This window comes from Antechinus flavipes, chromosome 3, assembly GCF_016432865.1.
Source record: "Antechinus flavipes isolate AdamAnt ecotype Samford, QLD, Australia chromosome 3, AdamAnt_v2, whole genome shotgun sequence".
Taxonomy (NCBI): domain Eukaryota; kingdom Metazoa; phylum Chordata; class Mammalia; order Dasyuromorphia; family Dasyuridae; genus Antechinus; species Antechinus flavipes.
The window spans coordinates 167,231,046-167,251,331 of record NC_067400.1 but is presented as its reverse complement, the minus strand read 5'-3'; the positions used below and the strand labels follow the sequence as shown (position 1 = coordinate 167,251,331).

The following is a 20,286-nucleotide window of genomic DNA, read 5'->3' as shown; positions in this document are numbered from 1 at the left end:
CATAACCATGATAACCCCTGGTGACAGCTTCATCAGCAATTCCTTTCCTCAAACCAAGGCTTCCAAGAGAGACTCCAAGAAGTGAAAGCTAAAAGTACATATGTATAGGCATTTTGTGTATATGTATATGTATATGAATATGTATATGTATATGTATATGTATATGTATATGTATATGTATGTGTAGCATCAGAAGAAGAACATGGAATGGGACTCTCTGACCCCAGAAACAAGTTATATTCAAGTTCTTTAGAGAAGAAAGTCTTTTGGTCCAAGAGATAGAAACTTTAAGGGTGGTGGTGGTTTATCAAGGATACCCTAAGAACAGCAAAGCCAGGGAAGATATGTATTTGAGAATGTCATAGAGATTCCTGTTTTCAACTTAGATGCTATATGGCATCACAATCCTGCCAATCAGCTACATCTATATCTACAATCTCAGTGTCACTCTTGATTCTTTACTCTCATCTATTAAATTGCCGAATCTTGGTTTTCCTAGCTTAATTCCCTTTCCAGACTTCTGATTTACCTCCTTGTCAGATGATTAGAGGAGGCAAATGAAAAAACTTCCATTTCAACTTCACTCACTCTCCAGATATCTTGCCTATTCACCCACTTTCTTCTTATTACTCATCAACTCATCAGCTGATCCAAGAAGGAAAATAAGAATTTTGAAAGATAGATATAAGGAGGAATCTTCTACCTTCTTATGTCTATCTTTCAAAATTCCTTTTTTCCTTCAAGGATCAGCTCAAGCAACACCTTTTACATTATATTTCTTCCTGATCCTCTGTTGAAAATACTATTTTTCTTCTCCTCACACTCTCCATCATTTAAAATTATATGCATATAATATTTTAAAAGGTAGTTGCCCCATGTGTGTTTAGACATACGTACAAAAGAACAAGTACTCCATCTATATGAGATATAATGGTAGCCTCAGGTATATAAAGTACAAGTACTTTGTAGGAGATTGTTCTTACCCAGACTTGGTTGATATCTTCCTCCAGGGCTTTTCTTCTTTGGGTAAATGGATACACACACACACACACACACACACACACACACACACATATACACTCATAATATTAATCCAATTTTAGTCTATTAAAGTTTAATGTATGAACATAGATATATTTTAGTATACCCACAAATATTTATATATACTTATTTTTTATAATCAAAAGTTAAATGTATATATTTATGAAATATAAATATATTTACATTACTTTTATGAATATTTAATAGGATCTTTTCTCTCTTCTCCCACCAAAAAAAACCAAAACCAAAACCAAAAAAAAACAAACTACTTTAGATTGGTGTGGATATACTCTATCTACTTTCAATGAATTATGTGGAACCACTGTGGGACTTCTGGCCATGAATGATTCATTGCCATGTCAAGTGGTCCTGATCCATTGCTGAGTCAGGAAAGCTAATGACATCAGGTTCCACATTTAATAGAAGAAACGCAGTTTTTGGGTGGCAATCCCTCTTGGATGTAGCCCTTCAGTTATTAAGTTGTGACCTCAGCAAAGGGAGAAAACAACTCTTTTCCACTCTAGTAAAATGGTGGCTTGGGCTTCTCATATGGAAAACTCAATCAGTCTAGTTTGTATTGGAGCCCATGTGTTTCCGTCCTTTAGCACAAACCTTGAGACCATTGTAAAGGTATGGAGTTGTATCAAACAGATAGTATTTTTCCCTTCCCATCTCTCAGGCAGTAGTAGGAAGAGAGTGCCTTATCAACTGAAAATTGTTTTGAAACAAAAGAGTTAGCAGAGAGAGGCCATTGGAAAAATGAATGAAATTAATTAGACAATGGCAACCAAGTTGAAATGTAAATATGGTTAATCTTCAATATTTTTGAAACCATGTCTAACTCAGTAAAGTCTGAATATAGCCTTCTCAACTGGTTATACTAGCATTAAGATGTTAAACTACTGAATTCCATTCTAATTATTTTGTAAAGCATGTTGTGATTTCTTTATCCTTCGCAATCTCTCTCTCTCTCTCTCTCTCTCTCTCTCTCTCTCTCTCTCTCTCTCTCTCTTAAATAAGGGTATAAAATATTTGTCTTATATTAGATTCAGTGTTGCACATTGGCTATTAAAAAAACTATCACTTTCTCATTTTCATGGGAATTGAGCAACCACCTTCAGGATGCTGAGGGGGTGGCAATGAGTAACACTCCCACTGAGAACGCAGGCAACCCTCAAAGTAAACCCAGAATAGTACAGTGTGGCTAGGTACACAACATGTAGGAGCATGACCTATACTCTATATCTTTTCTTGTGAATATCAGTCACAATACTACATTCTGTACTAGACATAAACACATATAATAAACAACATATAATGATTCTCTGCTTATATGTTCTCTTGTTTATGGAAAATTTGCACTTGCTTAGACTTATGTTAATATTCCTCCCTTATTTATAGAATTTCCATAGAGTAGAAGTATCCCCTCTTTCCTACCTTCTCCAAACCCCTTGGCTTATGCTGAATCATAGATATATTTCTAGTCTCTTTCTAAAAGATCAAAACATTTTCCTAAATCTCTACTTTATGTTGTCATTAATCACATCGGACAGGGATATTATAGCTGCTGGATTTTCTGTTTATAGTTTCACACAGGACATAAATGACAGTTTGAATTGGTAGAAAACCAAATTGGAAATAAAACAGAACAAAACAGTACTGTCCTCTATAGTTTGAGCCAGAGTTTAAACATCTTTTGCATCTTTTGTCTTTTTCTTTTTTTTAATTAAGTAGAAAACAAAATAAAGAACAAATATCATCATTTTTGAATGCTACTATCTTGTTGTATCCAAATGCAGTCCTGGAGGAGGGGAACAGGAGAGCCTTCTTCTAGATATTAGATTTATTCATGAGAAGCAAAATAATTTTTTCTCTTCTGGTACTCAAATTGGAGAATAAATATTTCTCTCATAGCTTCATCTTCTCCACCATCTCTAAAGCCAAGTTCAAAAAGATATCTTAAAAGTGGTGAACTCTGGGTTAGATTCTATACTCCTCTTAATGAATTTGACTTCTCCAAAGTAACTTTGTTTGAATACGGATCTCAGGAAACCACGGCTATATGTATTTGTTGCCTCCCCAAGCTACAACTCCTTGAAGATAGGGCTATTTTCACTTACATTTTTATGTCCTCATCTGCCTACTGAGTACATAGAATATGCTCAATAAATGTTTATTAATTGATTGAAGAAGTGAGAGTTTCTGAATTTCAAGTTTGAGAATTCTGGAATTCAGACTTTTATCAGATTAGGAAACTTTATGAAAATTCTTCATGGAGAGAAAGGAGGATCAAGCAAGTGGATCCCAAAGATAAAAGAGCAGCAACAGTTACAATATGGGGGAACAAAAGATATGGGCTTCGAATCCTTCTATTACTGTATATTATTTAGATGTTGTGGGTCCAAGGGAATTAAGTTTTTTATCTTCTAATCCCAATTGCATTTCCCTTCTGGAATAGTAATTTGGTTTTTTTTAAACCTGTGGAAAATAGAACCCAGCAGAATTAGGAGAAATATATTAATCCCTTTTTTGTGTGTCTATAGGCTTGTTCAAGTTCTTTGTGTTTTCTATGTTATCTATGGCATAGAATAAAAATTGTCTATATTCAATGAAGATGTTAGAATGAACTCTAGGTGACTCATATTTCTGAATATTTATAAAAGTCTTTTTTAAAAAATTGCTTTAAATAGGTAATAAAACAATAAAGAGCCAAAAAGTGAATGACATTAGGGAGAATAGGAGCCCATGTTTTGGATCTGGAACCTATAAGTTTAGAGTCTTGGGGAGTGGGTTACAGATTAAATATATTACATAGATTTTAAATAAATATATTGTATAGACTATTATGTGGGTTTCTTTTTTTATTTTTGAGGATACCATTATCTGAGAATATAACAACAAACAAAAACACAACAAAATAGCTAATAGGTAGAGATACATATGATTTCTACAAAAACAAAAAAAATGTTACTAGGAATATTCTTTATTTTTTTAAGGGGATAAATGATAAATGACATCTCATTTTGGCTTCATCATTTAAATTCAAAATATGAAACATTTTGTCTTACTGATTTTTATTTTTGAGACTAATTCACCCAGGGGATATGCTTTTGCAATAGGATTTAATGGTCAGTAATGAATGAGCAATAGGGGAAACAACAGTTTTATAGCTTTTTGTGAAAGGCAAAAAAAAAAAAAATAACGTCCTTTCTCTAACCTCCTCCCCTTTTCCCTTCTTCTCTCCCTTATATCATACCTTGCCTTCCCTTGGGAATTCCACTTGGGATTGCTTTAGTTTCCACAAAAAGGAAGATTTATTACATTAATGTCTTTGTGATTTAGTTGTATGTAATCTTACAGGAGACACCAGAGAATATGTTTTTCCTCTTCATATGTGCCATAATTTCCTCTGACATGAATAAGGACTATGTACATGTGGCAAATGAGCTTATCTTTTCAGGAAGTACAATGTAACACCATCAGCCTGTAAAATCTGTGGACCTTACTTGGAAAAGTTGTTTTTGAATCAGAAATGTGAAGTATGAAGATTGTGGGTTTCAGCTTCTTGAGACTTTTCTACTTTATTTCAATAAGTCTTGAAATATATATTACCAAAAGGAATTAATGAAGGGTATATTGGAACCAGCTTTAACTGGTTCACAAAAGCCAATTGTTAAAATTTCATTATGAGCATTTATATCTTAGAAGTCAGCATATGTTACAAATCAGGACTTGATTTACTTTTAGTTGATTGTCTAGACTCAAAAAAGTTATCAAGAAAATATTAATAATGCATATTAAACTTAAAAACACCTTGCAAGTACATCTTTTCCATCTGGAGAGCCAGTTGTTAAATATTTTCTTGCAAATATCTGGAAATGCTTGACAAAAGAAAAAGGGGAAGAAGTTTTTTAAAGCTTCTATCTTTCCTCTTGAACTTGATTTAATTGGGTGTTAAGACATCTAAGAAATCCCCCTGGATCACAAATTTTATTCTAATTAAACAAAAAATACATTAAGACATACTGGGGTATCTTAGGGTGGGGATTATAGAGTAGCTACTCATTGATTAGCTGAAGGTTGCCTTTAATAATAAGTTACTCAGTTTTTCAACATTCTATATAAGGAGTCATTCTTAGCATTGAAAAGTGTGTTAACTATGGATGGAGAGACTAGATCAAGAGAAAGAACTGATCTTTATCTTCTTCCTTGTATCTCTTCCAAGATTTAGTCTGTGTGTGTGTGTGTGCGTGTGTGTGCATGTGTGCATGTGTGTGTGTGTTTGTGTGTATATATGTATGGGGGCAGGACTTTCCCCTCTTCCCTCCATGATCCCCATCTAACTTACAATGGTATCTTGCAGTTACTCTGCAGAGTATAGCAGGTCCAAGGAGTCCAGTCAATTCACCTAACCAGTGGATATACTGGGACTTTAAAGTTTGAAGAGAGCATGAGAAGACATTGATTTTGTAGTTCCAAAGATAAAAATTGCCTTGATCACATATATTTAATATGTGTTACCCCCTACTAGAATGTGTGACCATTATTTTCATGATTGTTGTACTTGTGAAAGAATTTGCCCCAGATTTATGAATGGGATGCTTTGACACTATGGTTGATATTATAACATTTCAATAAATGAATTGCTTTGAACCACTTATGTCTACTGCCTGAATGTTAAAAGTATATTTCCCAATGAGGGTTCATAAAACTATTGCTTTAGTAGTGTGAACTAACGGAATTTCTTCAAACTGTGATAATTACCTCTTTGGAGACCCAACTTGTAAATGGGAATTGGGGAGGTAATCCAAAGTGGGTATTCCATATAAATTCAGGTAGTTCAATTTGATAGTATCTAAGATACCTTTTCACTTTAAATTTAAGAGCCTGTGACTATTCTACCATATATATTATTTCTTGAAATGCATCAACAAAAATAAAATATTTATTTGACTAATTATTCCTGTAAAAAAGAGCATCTTGTTCATAAAATTCTTGATGAGATCTTAGAGGTCACCTCCTCCATTTTTTTCATTTTGCAGATGAGAAAACTGAGATCTAGGGAGTTAGCAAACTGCTAACACAAGAAGTATGCATTTAAGATAAGTTCTTCTGTGTCCAGAGCCTATGCTCTTACCATATAATATTTTCTACCATATAATATTTTCTAAAAGTTTCTGAAAACTGGCTTTTGGTAGATTTATTTATTTTTAAACATTATTTGCCACCATAAATAGACTGGATGGTATATTGAAAGGCTAAGACTCTTAATGTCCTTCTCTGGGTTTCATTGTTTGTAAAGGGAAGGGACTGGACTAGATGATCCTTAAATTCCCTTCCTATTTTAAATTCCATGAGAATCAGTAACTTGTACATAAAAATTTTCTAGCAAGTTTGTTTTCTTTATGAAAAAAAGCTAATTTGTTCACTATACCTTAAAGACCTCTATGCTGTGGAATTTTGTTTATGCAGCTGTTTCTTGACTCCCCCATTCCCTTCTATATCCTTACTACAGCTGTGTGTATTCAGAGTTTCATTCACTGTCAACAATGGTAGAATTAATCGGCTGGGAACAAACCTCTGGATAGGGGTTAGTTGGACATCTAGTTGTGCCAGAAATGCCAGAACTTGCAAGGTAAAATGTTCTCAGATGATAAAAGATAACTTTCTAAGTCTCCACATGCACTTCTCTCTGGCCTTTTCCAAGCAGGAGGAACAATGCCTGTACAGAACTCCTTGCTTAATGACATCCAAGAAAAATCTACTCTTTGGCAGGACTTTCCCTCAGGCTTTTGTGTCCAGGAGTCTATACACCTGTAATTTATTGGTAGCTCCATTTATTAATGATGATGAGTTATGACCAGGCACTAACTGTTCTGCCTATAACAATTAGCCATAATCTGATTATTTACAGGCCAGAGTAAATGGCTACCAAAGGGTTTATGGATTTAAATTCTCATTCATTTTAAGGAATGCTACTTGGTTATAAGAAAATACGAATTCTGTAGAATGAATAAATGAATGTTCTACAGGGACCAAATGCTCTACAGGGACCACTTAGGCTATGTATTGGTAATCTTTGTTGCTGTTGTTCTTTGTACAAAGAGCCTTTTTCTTATAACCTTATAACCTTTTCCAGTTTTCCTGAGAATGGTCTGTACTGGAGCAGTATCTTTTCATCTGTCCAAATAGTACATATTGAGGATAAATGTAGTATATAATTCTCTGTGTATAGTTTAAGGTCAGTGGAGAGAAGCTCTAACTCTTTATGATTCTTTCCTTCAATAGAAATGAGAATGCTTTAGGACAGACATAGGTTTTTTTTTTTTTTTTTTTTTTTTTTTTTTTTTTTTTTTTTTTTTTGCCTTTTAAAAATACTGAGGCAGCATCTCAAAGTGGATGGGGCACTGTACTTGGAAGCAGAAATACCTGGCTTCAAATCCCATCTAAGGTTCTTCCCAGATATGGATTTCAGGAAATTTATTTAACCTCCCTTTGCTTACTTTCTCCATTTGAAAAATGAGGGAAGTTGGACTTTGTGGTCTCTAAAGTTTTCAACTTTAAACGTGTGATCCTTTGATAACAAGACCTAAATGCAAAATATTAAATTTAGACTATAGAAATGAAAGTACAAATTAATGAAGACAGATTCTATGTATTTCAATTTGGTGGAACTCAGTCTGGTTGACAGTAAAAGCCATTAAAAAAAAACTCTAATTAAGATAGGATTTGTCTTTTGAACTAGCTCCAGTCATTTACCTCTATTGGTTTGGCATACAAATAAATTATGGGGACAAAAATTTAAAAAGTAAGATATAGCTTTCCAGATATTGATCTCTGCCTGGATTCTAAATTCCTATATTTATTATGCATGCTTGCTCTCATTAACAACAAACACCCTAGGTTTCATTTAAAATTCTTGCCAGCAATAAAACTTATTGGCATTCCTTCAAGGAAAAGTTAACTGGACAGCAACAAATGACAATCTTCATGTAATATTTTAAAGTGTGGCAAGGACTTTATTTTAATTATCTCATTTGAGTGAAGAATGTCTATTATCCAGACTGATGTGCATCTGGATGAACAGTCCCTAATAACTTCAGTAAATATATCTGGAAGAATAACTGGAGATGACAATGAAAATAACAATAATGATGATGATATAATTACTAACTTTTGCATAGTTAAAATTTGCAAAATGCTTTACATTTATAATTTTTTGTTATATTCACAAGAACTATATTAATAATAGTTAATATTATTACATCCATTTTATAAGTAATGAAACTGAAACAGAGTTTATATATTTTGCCCCAATAGGCTTCCATAGCTAGTAAATGTCTGAGATTGGTTTTGAGACTACAAGTCCAGTGCTTCATTCATTACCCCACCATGAACAGGGCCCAAAATTGTATAGAAGGAAGTAAGCATATTGGGTTTTATCTTGCAAATACATTTTCAAGTATCTTTTAGGTACAATCTGAAACTAAAGTCCAGTGTTTTTAGCACCAATGAGTTTTGGTGATATCATATGTCCCTGAATTATAGAACTTAACAAATTCAGAAAAATCAAAATTGCCGGTTCTTAAAGGGCAATGGAGAGATACAGGATGGGTATAAATAGGTTTCAGCCTATTACCAATCATAGATTGTGTGTGAAAAGTATATATAAGATACCACTTAACAGATATATGAGCTGGTCAAGTAATAGATGGATGAGCTCATTGTGATACTGGTATTCAAATAAGTAATCTAAAAAGATCTGTAGAAAGGTCTTCAAAAACATTAGATAAAGCCCTTGTGGAGGATTACAGGTAGGACATATATACTAATCATTGCATAAGATACTAAATTGAGTGTATTTTAATCAACTCCAATTTATAAGATTACAGATTGATTTAGCATATCTAACATGTATTGGACTATATACCATGTGGGGAGGGGGTGTGGAGAAGGAAGGGATATTTTGGAATAGAAGGCTTTGCAAAAGTCAGTGTTGAAAAATTACCCTTGTATATGTTCTGTAAATAAAAAAGCTTTAATAAATAAATTAATTAATAAAAGATTACAGAATGAGCTAAATTTTGAAGTGTAGGAATGTTGGTACTTCATTTATAAAACTTTGCAGTTTTCAAGAGTTACCAATAATTTTTTAAAAGAAAGTCTATTTCCTATTTTTATGACTAGCCACATTTTGAAAGGAGAAATAATGATAAGGGTTTTAGTTAAGTATATAGTTCAAAATGTCGGGATTGGCAAGCTGATATTAATGAAGGTTCATAGTTAATAGTTACTAGGATTAGAACTCTGGAATATCATCTAGTCCCATTTACTTATTCTCACATGGGAAAATTGAGAGGTTTAGTGACTTGTGAAAGTTCAAGAGTTAGCCATAACAGTCATAATAATGGTAACTATCATTTTCACTATGTGTTAAAGTTTTCAAAGTATTTCACATATTTATTGTCTCATTTGCTGAGCTACTTGGGATTCAAACCCAATTCTTACAACCTCAGATTTTGTATTATTATATAATTTTCAAATGAAATCCAGTCAACATATTTATTAAGCAATCACTACATCCTAGATACTGTTATAAGTGATAGGGATATGAAGGGAAGGGAAAGAGAGAAAAAGGAAGAAAATGGAAGGGAAGAGAAGATCCTATTAAAGATTACTTTTCCTTGGAGAAATAGAATCATAGAATGTTAGAAATATAAAAGACCTTCAAGGAATATGAACAATTTTCAGACAAAGAAATTAAAACCATTTCTAGTCATATAAAAAAGCTCTAAATCAATATTGATCAGAGAAATGCAAGTTAAGCCAACTCTGAGGCACTACTAGTCACCTTTCAGATTGGCTAAAATAATAGGAAAATATAATATCAGTGTTGGAGGGGATGTGGGAAAACTAGGACATTAATACATTGTTTTTGGAGTTGGAACTGATCCAACCATTCTGGAGAGCAATTTGGAACTATGCCCAAAGGGCTATCAAACTGTTCATATCCCCAGCAGTGTCTCTAGTAGGCCTGTATTCCAAGAGATCATAAAGAAAGGGAAAAGGACCCACATGTGCAAAAATATTTATCGCATCCCTTTTTGTAGTGGCTAGAAACTGGAAACTGAGTGAATGCCTGTCAGTTAGGAAATGGCTGAATAAATTATGGCATATGGATATTGTGGAATATTACTGTTCTATAAGAAATGATCAGGAGGAAGATTTCAGGCCTGGAGAGACTTATATGAACTGATGCTAAGTGAAGTGAGTAGAACCAAGAAAACATTGTACAGCTATTGTGTGATGATCAATTGTGAGGGACTTGATTCTTTTTAACAATGAAGGCCAATTCCAATAGACTTGTGATGGAGAGAGTCATCTTCATCCAGAGAGAGGACTATAGGGATTGAATGTGGATCACAATATACTGTTTTCACTTTTATTGATGTTGTTTGCGTGCTTTAAAAAATTCTCATTTTTTCTCTTTTTGATCAGATTTTTCTTGTGCAGCATGATAAATGTGGAAATATGTGTAGAAGAATTGCACATGTTTTAACTTATATTGGATTACTTGCTGTCTAGGGAAGGGGGGGGGGAAGGAGAAGGGAGGGAGAAAAATATGGAACAAAAGGTTTTGCAAGAGTGAATGTTGAATATATAGGATTGCTTGCCATCTTGGGGGGAGGGGTGGAGGGAGGGAGGGAGGCGAAAAAACGAAACATAAGCGAGTGCAAGGGATAATGTTGTAAAAAATTACCCTGGCATGGATTCTGTCAATACAAAGTTATTATTAAATAAAATAAAATTTAAATTAAAAAAAAGAGTGAATGTTGAAAAGTATCTGCATATATATATTTTTTAATTTTTATTTAATAATTACTTTATATTGACACTCGTTTCTGTTCCAATTTTTTTTCCCTCCCTCCCTCCACCCCCTCCCCTAGATGGCAAGCAGTCCTTTATATGTTGGATATGTTGCAGTATATCCTAGATACAATATATGTTTGCAGAACCGAACAGTTCTCTTGTTGCATAGGGAGAATTGGATTCAGAAGGTTTATAAATAACCCGGGAAGAAAAACAAAAATGCAGATAGTTCACATTCGTTTCCCAGTGTTCTTTCTTTGGGTGTAGCTGCTTTTGTCCGTCATTTATCAATTGAAACTCAGTTAGGTCTCTTTGTCAAAGAAATCCACTTCTATCAAAACATGTCCTCATACAATATCGTTGTCGAAGTGTATAATGATCTCCTGGTTCTGCTCATTTCACTTAGCATCAGTTCATGTAAGTCTCGCCAGTCCTCTCTGTATTCATCCTGCTGGTCATTTCTTACAGAACAATAATATTCCATAACATTCATATACCATAATTTACCCAGCCATTCTCCAATTGATGGGCAACCATTCATTTTCCAGTTTCTAGCCACTACAAACAGGGCTGCTACAAACATTTTGGCACATACAGGTCCCTTTCCCTTCTTTAGTATTTCTTTGGGATATAAGCCCAATAGAAACACCTGCATATATTTTGAAAACAAAAAGCTATTATTAAAAAAAAGAAATATGAAGGATGTTAAAAAGTCATGTATTCCAATTCCCTCATTTTACAAGTGAGAAAATGGAGACAGGGTGAGTAACTAACTAACCAGGTCATAAGTATGAGAAATAAAATTTAAACTCAAGTATTCTGACTCATTCTTCAAGAATGGATTTGGAAAAAAAAACTCCCTCAGTTGTCTGATAATTACACTAAATTCAGAGAAATAAATGAAGACCATCTAGTTTACCAAGATGTGGAGAATTTAGAGACTACTGGTAGAGGGAGTATTTATGCAGCCCCCATACTGATACAAACAAGAGTTTTTAAAAATATTGAGCCATGTTAGTTGATACCAATCCCACAATACATTACAGTCCATTGAGAAAATAAACAGAACCTAGATTTGGTTATATCATTATGAGAATGATCACACCAACACAAACAAAAGCAGTCATACACCAATGCCAGTGCTAAGTATGCCAAATACTAGGAAAAATAATGTTCTACCAGGTATCTCTCTTCCCTGGAAACAAAAAACAAAACTTCCTCATAGAAACAGGGACATCTAGGAAAAAATTGACTTAACTCCATGGATTCACAGAACTGAGCAGGTCAATCATTATTGTATTTAGACAACAAGATCTAAAGTTGGCCCTTCAAATATTTTTTTTTCTTTTCCATTCTATAGTTTATTAACTCCCCCCAAAAGAAAAACAGTAGGGCAGTTTTTTGTTTGTTCTGTTTTTGTTTTACATTATGGAGAGATAATCTTGATATCAGCCAGCATTTTATATATAACTGAAGGAAAGGAGGGAAATTATAGCCTCTGTAGACAATTACATGGGATTTGAGTGTGAAATTTACCTTCCATTGCTGAAAGAGTATGGTTCAGAACAATAACTGGGATGGGGAAGCTGACTAAAGATGAGGGAGAAATACCATAGTGATGGTGGCCATTTTGCTTTCCCATAACAATATGATCATATTATCTGCATAAAAATAATTCTTTTCTGCTGACCATGATGGAAAGGGAAAGTTTTTTTTTTTTTCCAATTCCCCATCAATATGAGGACAACATACTAAACACCCTGAAGCTACAAAAAGGGATGAACAGCATACTTCAATACATCATGTGGCAGTCGAGGAAATTTGGACCATTTAAGAAGTTAAGTAAGGACAAGGAAGATTCTTTCCACTTGTTAATTCCTTTCAACTCCTGTACTAAAGCCAGTTCCTATTGGATGACACTATGCTCCACCTTCTTTCATCTTACTCCATCTCCCACCTCTTTTCTCCTCCCTTCCCCCAACTAGTTTCTGTTATATAAAATTCCTTAGGGTAAAGACACTATCACCTGTCTTGCCTACCAGATCCTATTTCCTCTGACAGAGAATGTAGGTCCCCACACAGTCCACCACTGCTCCGTTTGTGCAGGCAGGACACAGACCTCATTTCCCACTGGTGCTGAAAACAACTTGGAACGCAATTAGCCTTGTCAAGTCTTCTATTGGTATGCCATATATGGTTGCCAGCTTTCCAGGGCAATTCTATAATCCCTAGGGCCTTGCTGCAGGGGCTGCGATTAACAGAGGTGTTTACATGTCTGAAAATGTACCAGGCTATAAATAGAAGCCATTTTCTTAGCATCCTGTGATGCTGGATTTGTTCTTTTCTTTTTCATCTTCTTTCCCACTTGTCAGGTTTAATGAAAAAGAGATGGGGGGTGGGCACCCACCCACTACACAATTTCAGATTGACAGAAAGAGTATTCACTGAGCTCCTCAGAAAATCTACAGCATAGCTTCTGGCCTATAAGAAGAAAACAAACTCCAAACAAAACCCACAGCTCTTCTGAGAAATAAAGCAAGCCACTAATCCAATAATGCTAACAAATTGTTCCTGTTGTTCTTTGGGGCTGTTTCTAGAGAAATATTAAGGAGAATTCTGAGCTGCTCTGTTGTATTTAGGGAATAATGCTGAGAACATATCTTTTAGTCTCTGTATCAAGTCGATTTTGTGTTGTCTTAGATTAGAGGATTTCTAGCAAATGAAGAAACTGGGCAGTCAATGTGTGGGTGTTCACTTTAGGAACTGAAAACACTATTCTTATTCGTGTCTCTTTTTTTCCCACCCTGCTCCTGGGAGGTTCAGAATTATGTCTATTTTATAGATGTTGATTTGTAACTTGTGAAAAATCTATGGAAAAACATTAACTATCCTGGAGAGAATGATCCTATTAGGGGAGTGCTAGAATTCAAGGTTGCACATAAGGGAGCTGTTTATATTCACTACCCTGAATTTGTCCCTTTGACAACTGGTGAAAGTACCCCAAAGAAAATAGTGAGGTTCTAGCAGCCTTGAACTCAGCAGGTTTATTCTATGACTAACTCTAGTTTGTTAAGCCCAGGAATAGCAAAAATTATGGTAAGATCTCCAGAGAAGTAGCAATAGTGGTGGTGAGCCCTGACCTTCAGATGTCTTTAATAGATAGAACAAATTGGAAGTGTGATTAGTTTCTATCTAACATAGGTAGCCTACTGGGCCAATCCCATGAGAAAACTTGTATGTAGGTGGGGAAACAGATGCCTATTTTGTATTATTTGAACGGCTACTGAATGGTCTTCCAGATCAAATTCATCTCCACAACACAAAGTTTGAGTAGTGAAAAATGGCAATAGTCTGGGAAGTCAGGAAATCTCAGTTCTATTTCCCAGCCCCAGCTTTGTATAAAGAATATAAAACCTGATTGGTCTCAGTTTCCTCAAATATAAAATGAAGAGGTGGAACGAGATTTTCTCTAAGATTTTTTTTCCAGCCCTACTCTACTCTTTGACTTAACTCTACAACTTACTAATATAAAGACTTATGGTAAGTCACTGACTAATTAGAAAACAAAGATGGAGTACAGTTATCAAAAGATCTCATTTAAAGTGTGAGCATTATTTAGCAGATACAATCCTTTCCCATTAACACAGATAAATGTACCTAGATCATGTAGGAGATTCTCAGAGACCCTAAAGTGATGAAATTAAGGCAAGTATACTTAAATTCTGGGTTTTTTCACAAAAAAAAGTCCTACAGAGTCCACAGAAATGTTTATGGACAAAGTTCAGAGATTTTTAACTAAGATGGGGAAAATTATATCTTTATTTTCACTAGTTTTTAATTGAAATTTAGCATTTCCTTCCATTAAAAAAGACAATAAAAACATTATTATTAGAAATCTATAACCTTTACCAGAATGCTGAGTGTTCTTCATGCATACAGACATAGAGACACAGACACAGAAACAGACACAGACATAGACACAGACACACACACACTTTCCACAATCATGATTAAAAATTCCCTGGTCTAGCCTACAAATTCAGGATTAAATATATGGCTAAATATTTTTCAACTACAAAAACATCTTTGATAAAAATGAAAGGATAAAGGACCTTGCTTTAGGGGGGACTAAAAAAAGAGATCTATGTAGGAAAGAACCTTTAGGACATTAAACTAGAAGGAAAAGTCTTAGACATATATTCCATTTGAAAGTATGAGTATCTCATAACCAGCAATGGGAGAAGTTTAACTAGGAGTGGCTGTCATGGGAATTAAATAGAAATTAAGTAGATACTATAATGACTAAGGAGACATGATATTGGAAGCAACCAGATCAGAAAAAGATAGCTACCAAAAATCCAAGTAAAAAGGTACTCAAAATCACAGAAGTTACTTCAAAAATAAACTTCATGTGTATGAGATGAAGAAAGTATGGCTGAACAGTCCATTTGGGGAAAAAAAATGCATGCATTTTAGAGGTCTGCAGACTTGATGTTAGTCAATGATGATAGAGTAGTGGAAAAGAACTCAAGGTTCAATTATCAGGGGCATAATTAGATAGAGGCCTGGTGCCTAAATGAAGAAAGTGATGATGTGATTTCACTGTGCCCTGGTAAGATGACATTTAGAATTTGCCATTTAGGTATGTATACCACATTTTGAGAATAACACTGATAACATGAAGAGCACCCAGAAAAAAGCAACTGCAATGTCGAAGGAGCTCAAGATCATTTAACAAAAACAACTCAACAAAATTTTTTTATGTACTTATCATGTGCAAGACTCAGTACTAAGTCTTCCTGACTTTTTACATGAAAGAATATGCCATTTTTTTGTATTCATTATCAATTGCTTATCCTTGTTTCAATTTATATTCATAGCTTTTAAAATTTGAGCTTGACAATGAGGTTCCTATACAGTTCTGTTTGTCTTTTGAAACATTTTTATCCCCCTCTTTTTTAAAACTGAAACTGGGTCTGGGAATTTTAACTCATGTCTAGCAGATATCGGAGATAATTATGCTTCTCTACTTTCTACTCAAAGCATTATCTTGTTCATTCTCATCTTAAATTCTAAGGTAATCAAGCTATATGCTATACTATTTCCTCATAAATTGTTCACCTTGCAAAATGTCATTAATTCTTCATTTATTCCCAAGCCCTTATCCAGTTTGTTAAATAATTTATTTAGAAATTAGAAAAGCCTTTTTTCTTTATAAGCTCTAAATATCAGTCCCTCAGTCTCCTTGACATATAAACACCAAATTTACTGAATTTAAAAAAAAGATATAAACAAGCATTTACAATGTATTAGCTTATAGACAGCAGCACTTCAAACTATAATTGCTACTGTTTATTCTAACACAATCCAACAATCAGATCTCTCAAGAATATAGCCAAATAATCTCAAAAATTCTCTTTATAATGTTTATTTAGAAAATGAATTATAGTCAGTCTCTCAGGAAAGAAGTTCTATTTCTCACCCCCCCCTCCAGATTTGGCAAATGATTCCTGAATAAACTCTTAAAATATTATCTTTTATTTAAAGCTACATTAATAGTATCCATAGCCTCTACAGGACAGGCTGTTGGAACTACCTCAATATAATTACTTAGGACAGTATTGTCTGTTTTTTTGCTTTGTGAACATCTCATTCCTCTTGAATTTATGTCTTCAAAATATATCAGGAAATGGAATCTTATCTATCCCTCCCCTCTTGAATTATTGGAATCTGCTCTTTTAATGTTTAGGACTATATTCTATATTCTGCTTGACATTTCCTTCCTTATCTATTACAAATTCTATAATGACATGGTTGGTTTCACCTAAAGTTCTCACCAGTTTAGTAGGCAGAGCACTATACTTGGAGTTATAAAAATTGAGATATGAATTCAGCTTCACACACTCATTGTGCATGTAACTCTCATAGTTTCTATTTTACTTGATTGTTTGTGAGAAAATGTGTTAAAATGAACTGCAAACCTTATTTTCTATCTTTTGAAGGGTGAAGCCATCAGCAAGTCAAATAAAGCACCAGCAATTTTGCTTTAGTAGAGAGACTTTGTTGAATTGTGGACGTTTTATAGAAGTGATGGATTAAGAACATACTTTTAAAGGACTTTAATTCCATAATTAGGATTTTATATTTTATCATATAGGTGATGGGGAAGCACTAAATATTTGAGGAGAGAAAAACTCTGATTAAAATGTATTGTTTTAAAAGGTTAATATCATAGGATAAATTATGAAAGAAGAGGAACTGGAAGTAAGAAATATAATGAGAAGAGTTGAAAAACGCAGTCTTCAAATTTGTGCATTGTTTATGGGGATAGAAAGAAAGGCATGTAGTGAAAGAACTAAGAGCATGGGATGAAAGTAAGACAAGGGAGTTGAGAGACATGATTTTGGATATCAGCTTTGTTTATGACAAGATGATTAATTTTAATCAGATCACTTAAACACCATAGGTTTCAAATTTCTAAGCTGTAAAATGAGAGAATGGACAATAGTGTCTCTAATGTACTTTCTAGTTTTAAAATTGAATGATTTTAAGACATGGTTGTAAATTGAGTATGGACTATGTAAAGATAAACAAATGAAGGAATATACTAAGAATTCTCTCACAACTTTCCCCCCTTCCTTAGTCATATTGTAGAATGAAAAAATCACATAAAATATATACTCATATCTCAGCAAAGCCATCTCTATCTTTCCACCCCAGTGGTGGAACATTCTATTTCCAAAAGAGATAATAACAGTGAGGTTTCTATTACCAAAAGAAGGCTGAACTATGAATTTGAGAATAACAGGTCAGCTGAAAATTGAACGCCATAATAAATATATTTAACAACAATCATAATAACAAAAATTTTCCAAATTCATTACCTTGAAAATGTGGAAAACACCTTGGATGAATATTTTTTGGATCTCCACAATAAACCTGTGAGTTATATAGTATTTTTATTCTTATTTGATGTGCTCTATTTTTCAGATGAGGAAAATGAGGTTAGAGAGGTAAAATAACTTGTCCATGGCCATACAGCTAGTCATTTTTTAACCTTAGTGCCTTGCTACTTTTTGAAGTGCTAAATTTTTGCATTATCTCAGTATATCCTGGAGCTTGGCAAAAATTTGTTTGATATCTCTCCTTTCTGACCTTTACAGGGTGATAAATGAGACTAAGAGGACTCTGGGAGTTGAAATTTGGTATCTGAGAGAATGATGGCATTAAAGATAGAAGTAGTGAAATCCTATAAGTGACAAATGTGCAGATACTTATTTAGCCATGAAGAACTCAAAATTGATAAGAGGAGATACTCAAGTACCTAGAGCTAGGTGGGCTTCTTTTGGAATATTTCTTGAAAATGAACATTGATCTGGAAGGGCAAAGAACAGTAGATACAGAGGCAGAAGGGACTTAAAGGTTTTCTATCCCAACCCCCAGAGCCAGAGAAGTAATGTCCAAGGACATAGACCTAGCAAGTACAGAATCAGGTCTTAAGTATTTTTTTTCTCCTTCCTTCCTTCCTTCCTTCCTTCCTTCCTTCCTTCCTTCCTTCCTTCCTTCCTTCCTTCCTTCCTTTCCACCTCCCTCCCTCCCTTCTACTAAGCTTTAAAAAAAAATATAATCTCATTTAATTCTCACAATGACCCTGCAAGGTAAGTGCTATTATTATCCTCATTTAAGACTTTAAAAATGAGGCAAACAGATATTAAATGACATGCCCAGGGTTATACAGCTAATAAGTAACTGAGGCTGAATTTTAACATATTTTCCTGATTCTAGGACATGTATTTACTGTGGTACTAACTCCCTTTTTGTGGCTCTTTGGAAATAAACACAGTAATGATACTGATGAGTTACAGGATTTTGAATAGTGTGGTGGTTTTTCTTATATAATTGCATATTATTTTCCAGAATAGGGACACAAATTTACATTTCTATCTAAAGTGTGTTAGTGTGCATATTTTCCTACAGCTCCTCCAATATTGAGCATTAACATTTTTGAACATTTTTGGTTTTCTCATCTTCCTTCCTTCCTTCCTTCCTTCCTTCCTTCCTTCCTTCCTTCCTTCCTTCCTTCCTTCCTTCCCTCCCTCCCTCTCTCCCAGCCTTCCCTCTCTCCCATCCTTCCCTCCTTCCCTCCCTTCTTCCCTCCCTCCCTCTCTCTCCTTTCTTTCTTTCTTTCTTCTTTCTTTCTTTCTTTCTTTCTCCATCCTTCTCTCTCTTTTTCTTTTTTTCTCAGCGTGAATTGTTGAGAGAGATTCAAGACTCAAAGAAGAAAACTGAGCAAAGCAACAATAGATAAGATGATATTTACTGACAATGGACTGGCTATTGGGGTAGTCCAGATATGGAAGGTTAGCATTCACTTTGGGGATATGGCTATGGAAATGGAGAAGCAGCAGATTCAAGAAGCAACAACAAGAAAAACCCATTTATGTCTCCATCTACTGCTATTAAATCTGGGCCAAATTTGGAGCATTGGGCCCACAAGCTGTATAGTTCAGTACTCTGAGCACAGTGGGGATTCAATAAAAGTTGATGATGTTGGGAAGTAATAAAATTTTAGGTGCTTCATTTTTCTCTGTTGTGCAATAGAGTAATAATTAATGCTATAAAAATGCTTAGAGGCTACAGGGATGATTTCTGTATAAGTAATGGAGTATCATTCATTTAGGTATCACCCCACATAATGTATGTTATAAGTGATAATCTCACTAGGATTCCCTGGTCTGCATGAGCCCCATTCATTATTCATAGGATACTTTGAAGACTTAAGTTTCTTTTGCTTGGGACTCTTGCCCAGCTTGCCCTAACAAGCTCACTGTTTTTTTGAAAAGAAAAGAAAAATGTCTGTAATTTGACTCTATGGGTTGGGTTGAGTTGGATTATGAAATAGGCCTTTTGTTTTCATCTACATAATTCCAGTGACCCCATGTGGCTTCCAAAGAACTCACTATGTGGTGAGTCTGAAAATATTTATGATAGATTGGAATCCTAGAAAAATGATCATTGAACTTTAAATTGTGCAAATTGTCCAAAGATCTGAAAGTACCTTACTCTCATTAGCTAATTAATTTATTTACCTTATAACCCTGAAAAATAAGAGGGAAACATGGCGCAATTATTACAATCTCTTCTGGAGTGAAAAATGCCAGTCATTTTGTGCTAGACTACAACAAATTCTAAAATTGAAATAAGATAATAACAGAGGCATTTGAAACCATACTTATGAAATAGGGGAAAAAAGGCTTACTTTAAAATATGGCTAAAATCTAAAAGTGGCTTTCTCTGTTTATAAAAAACAAAATAATAGAATCATAGATTTAGAAAGGACCTCATTGGGATCTCTAGCAAAAGCATGAATCCTAT

General features: G+C 34.3%; 1 long non-coding RNA gene across 1 annotated transcript; it reads left to right on the top strand.

The window, feature by feature from the left end:
- The first annotated feature begins 17,604 nt into the window (after positions 1-17,604).
- On the top strand, positions 17,605-19,477 carry LOC127557829 (uncharacterized). Its single transcript, XR_007952640.1, has 2 exons — positions 17,605-17,852; positions 19,157-19,477. It is a non-coding gene; the product is annotated as an uncharacterized LOC127557829 (long non-coding RNA).
- Positions 19,478-20,286: the final 809 nt, after the last annotated feature.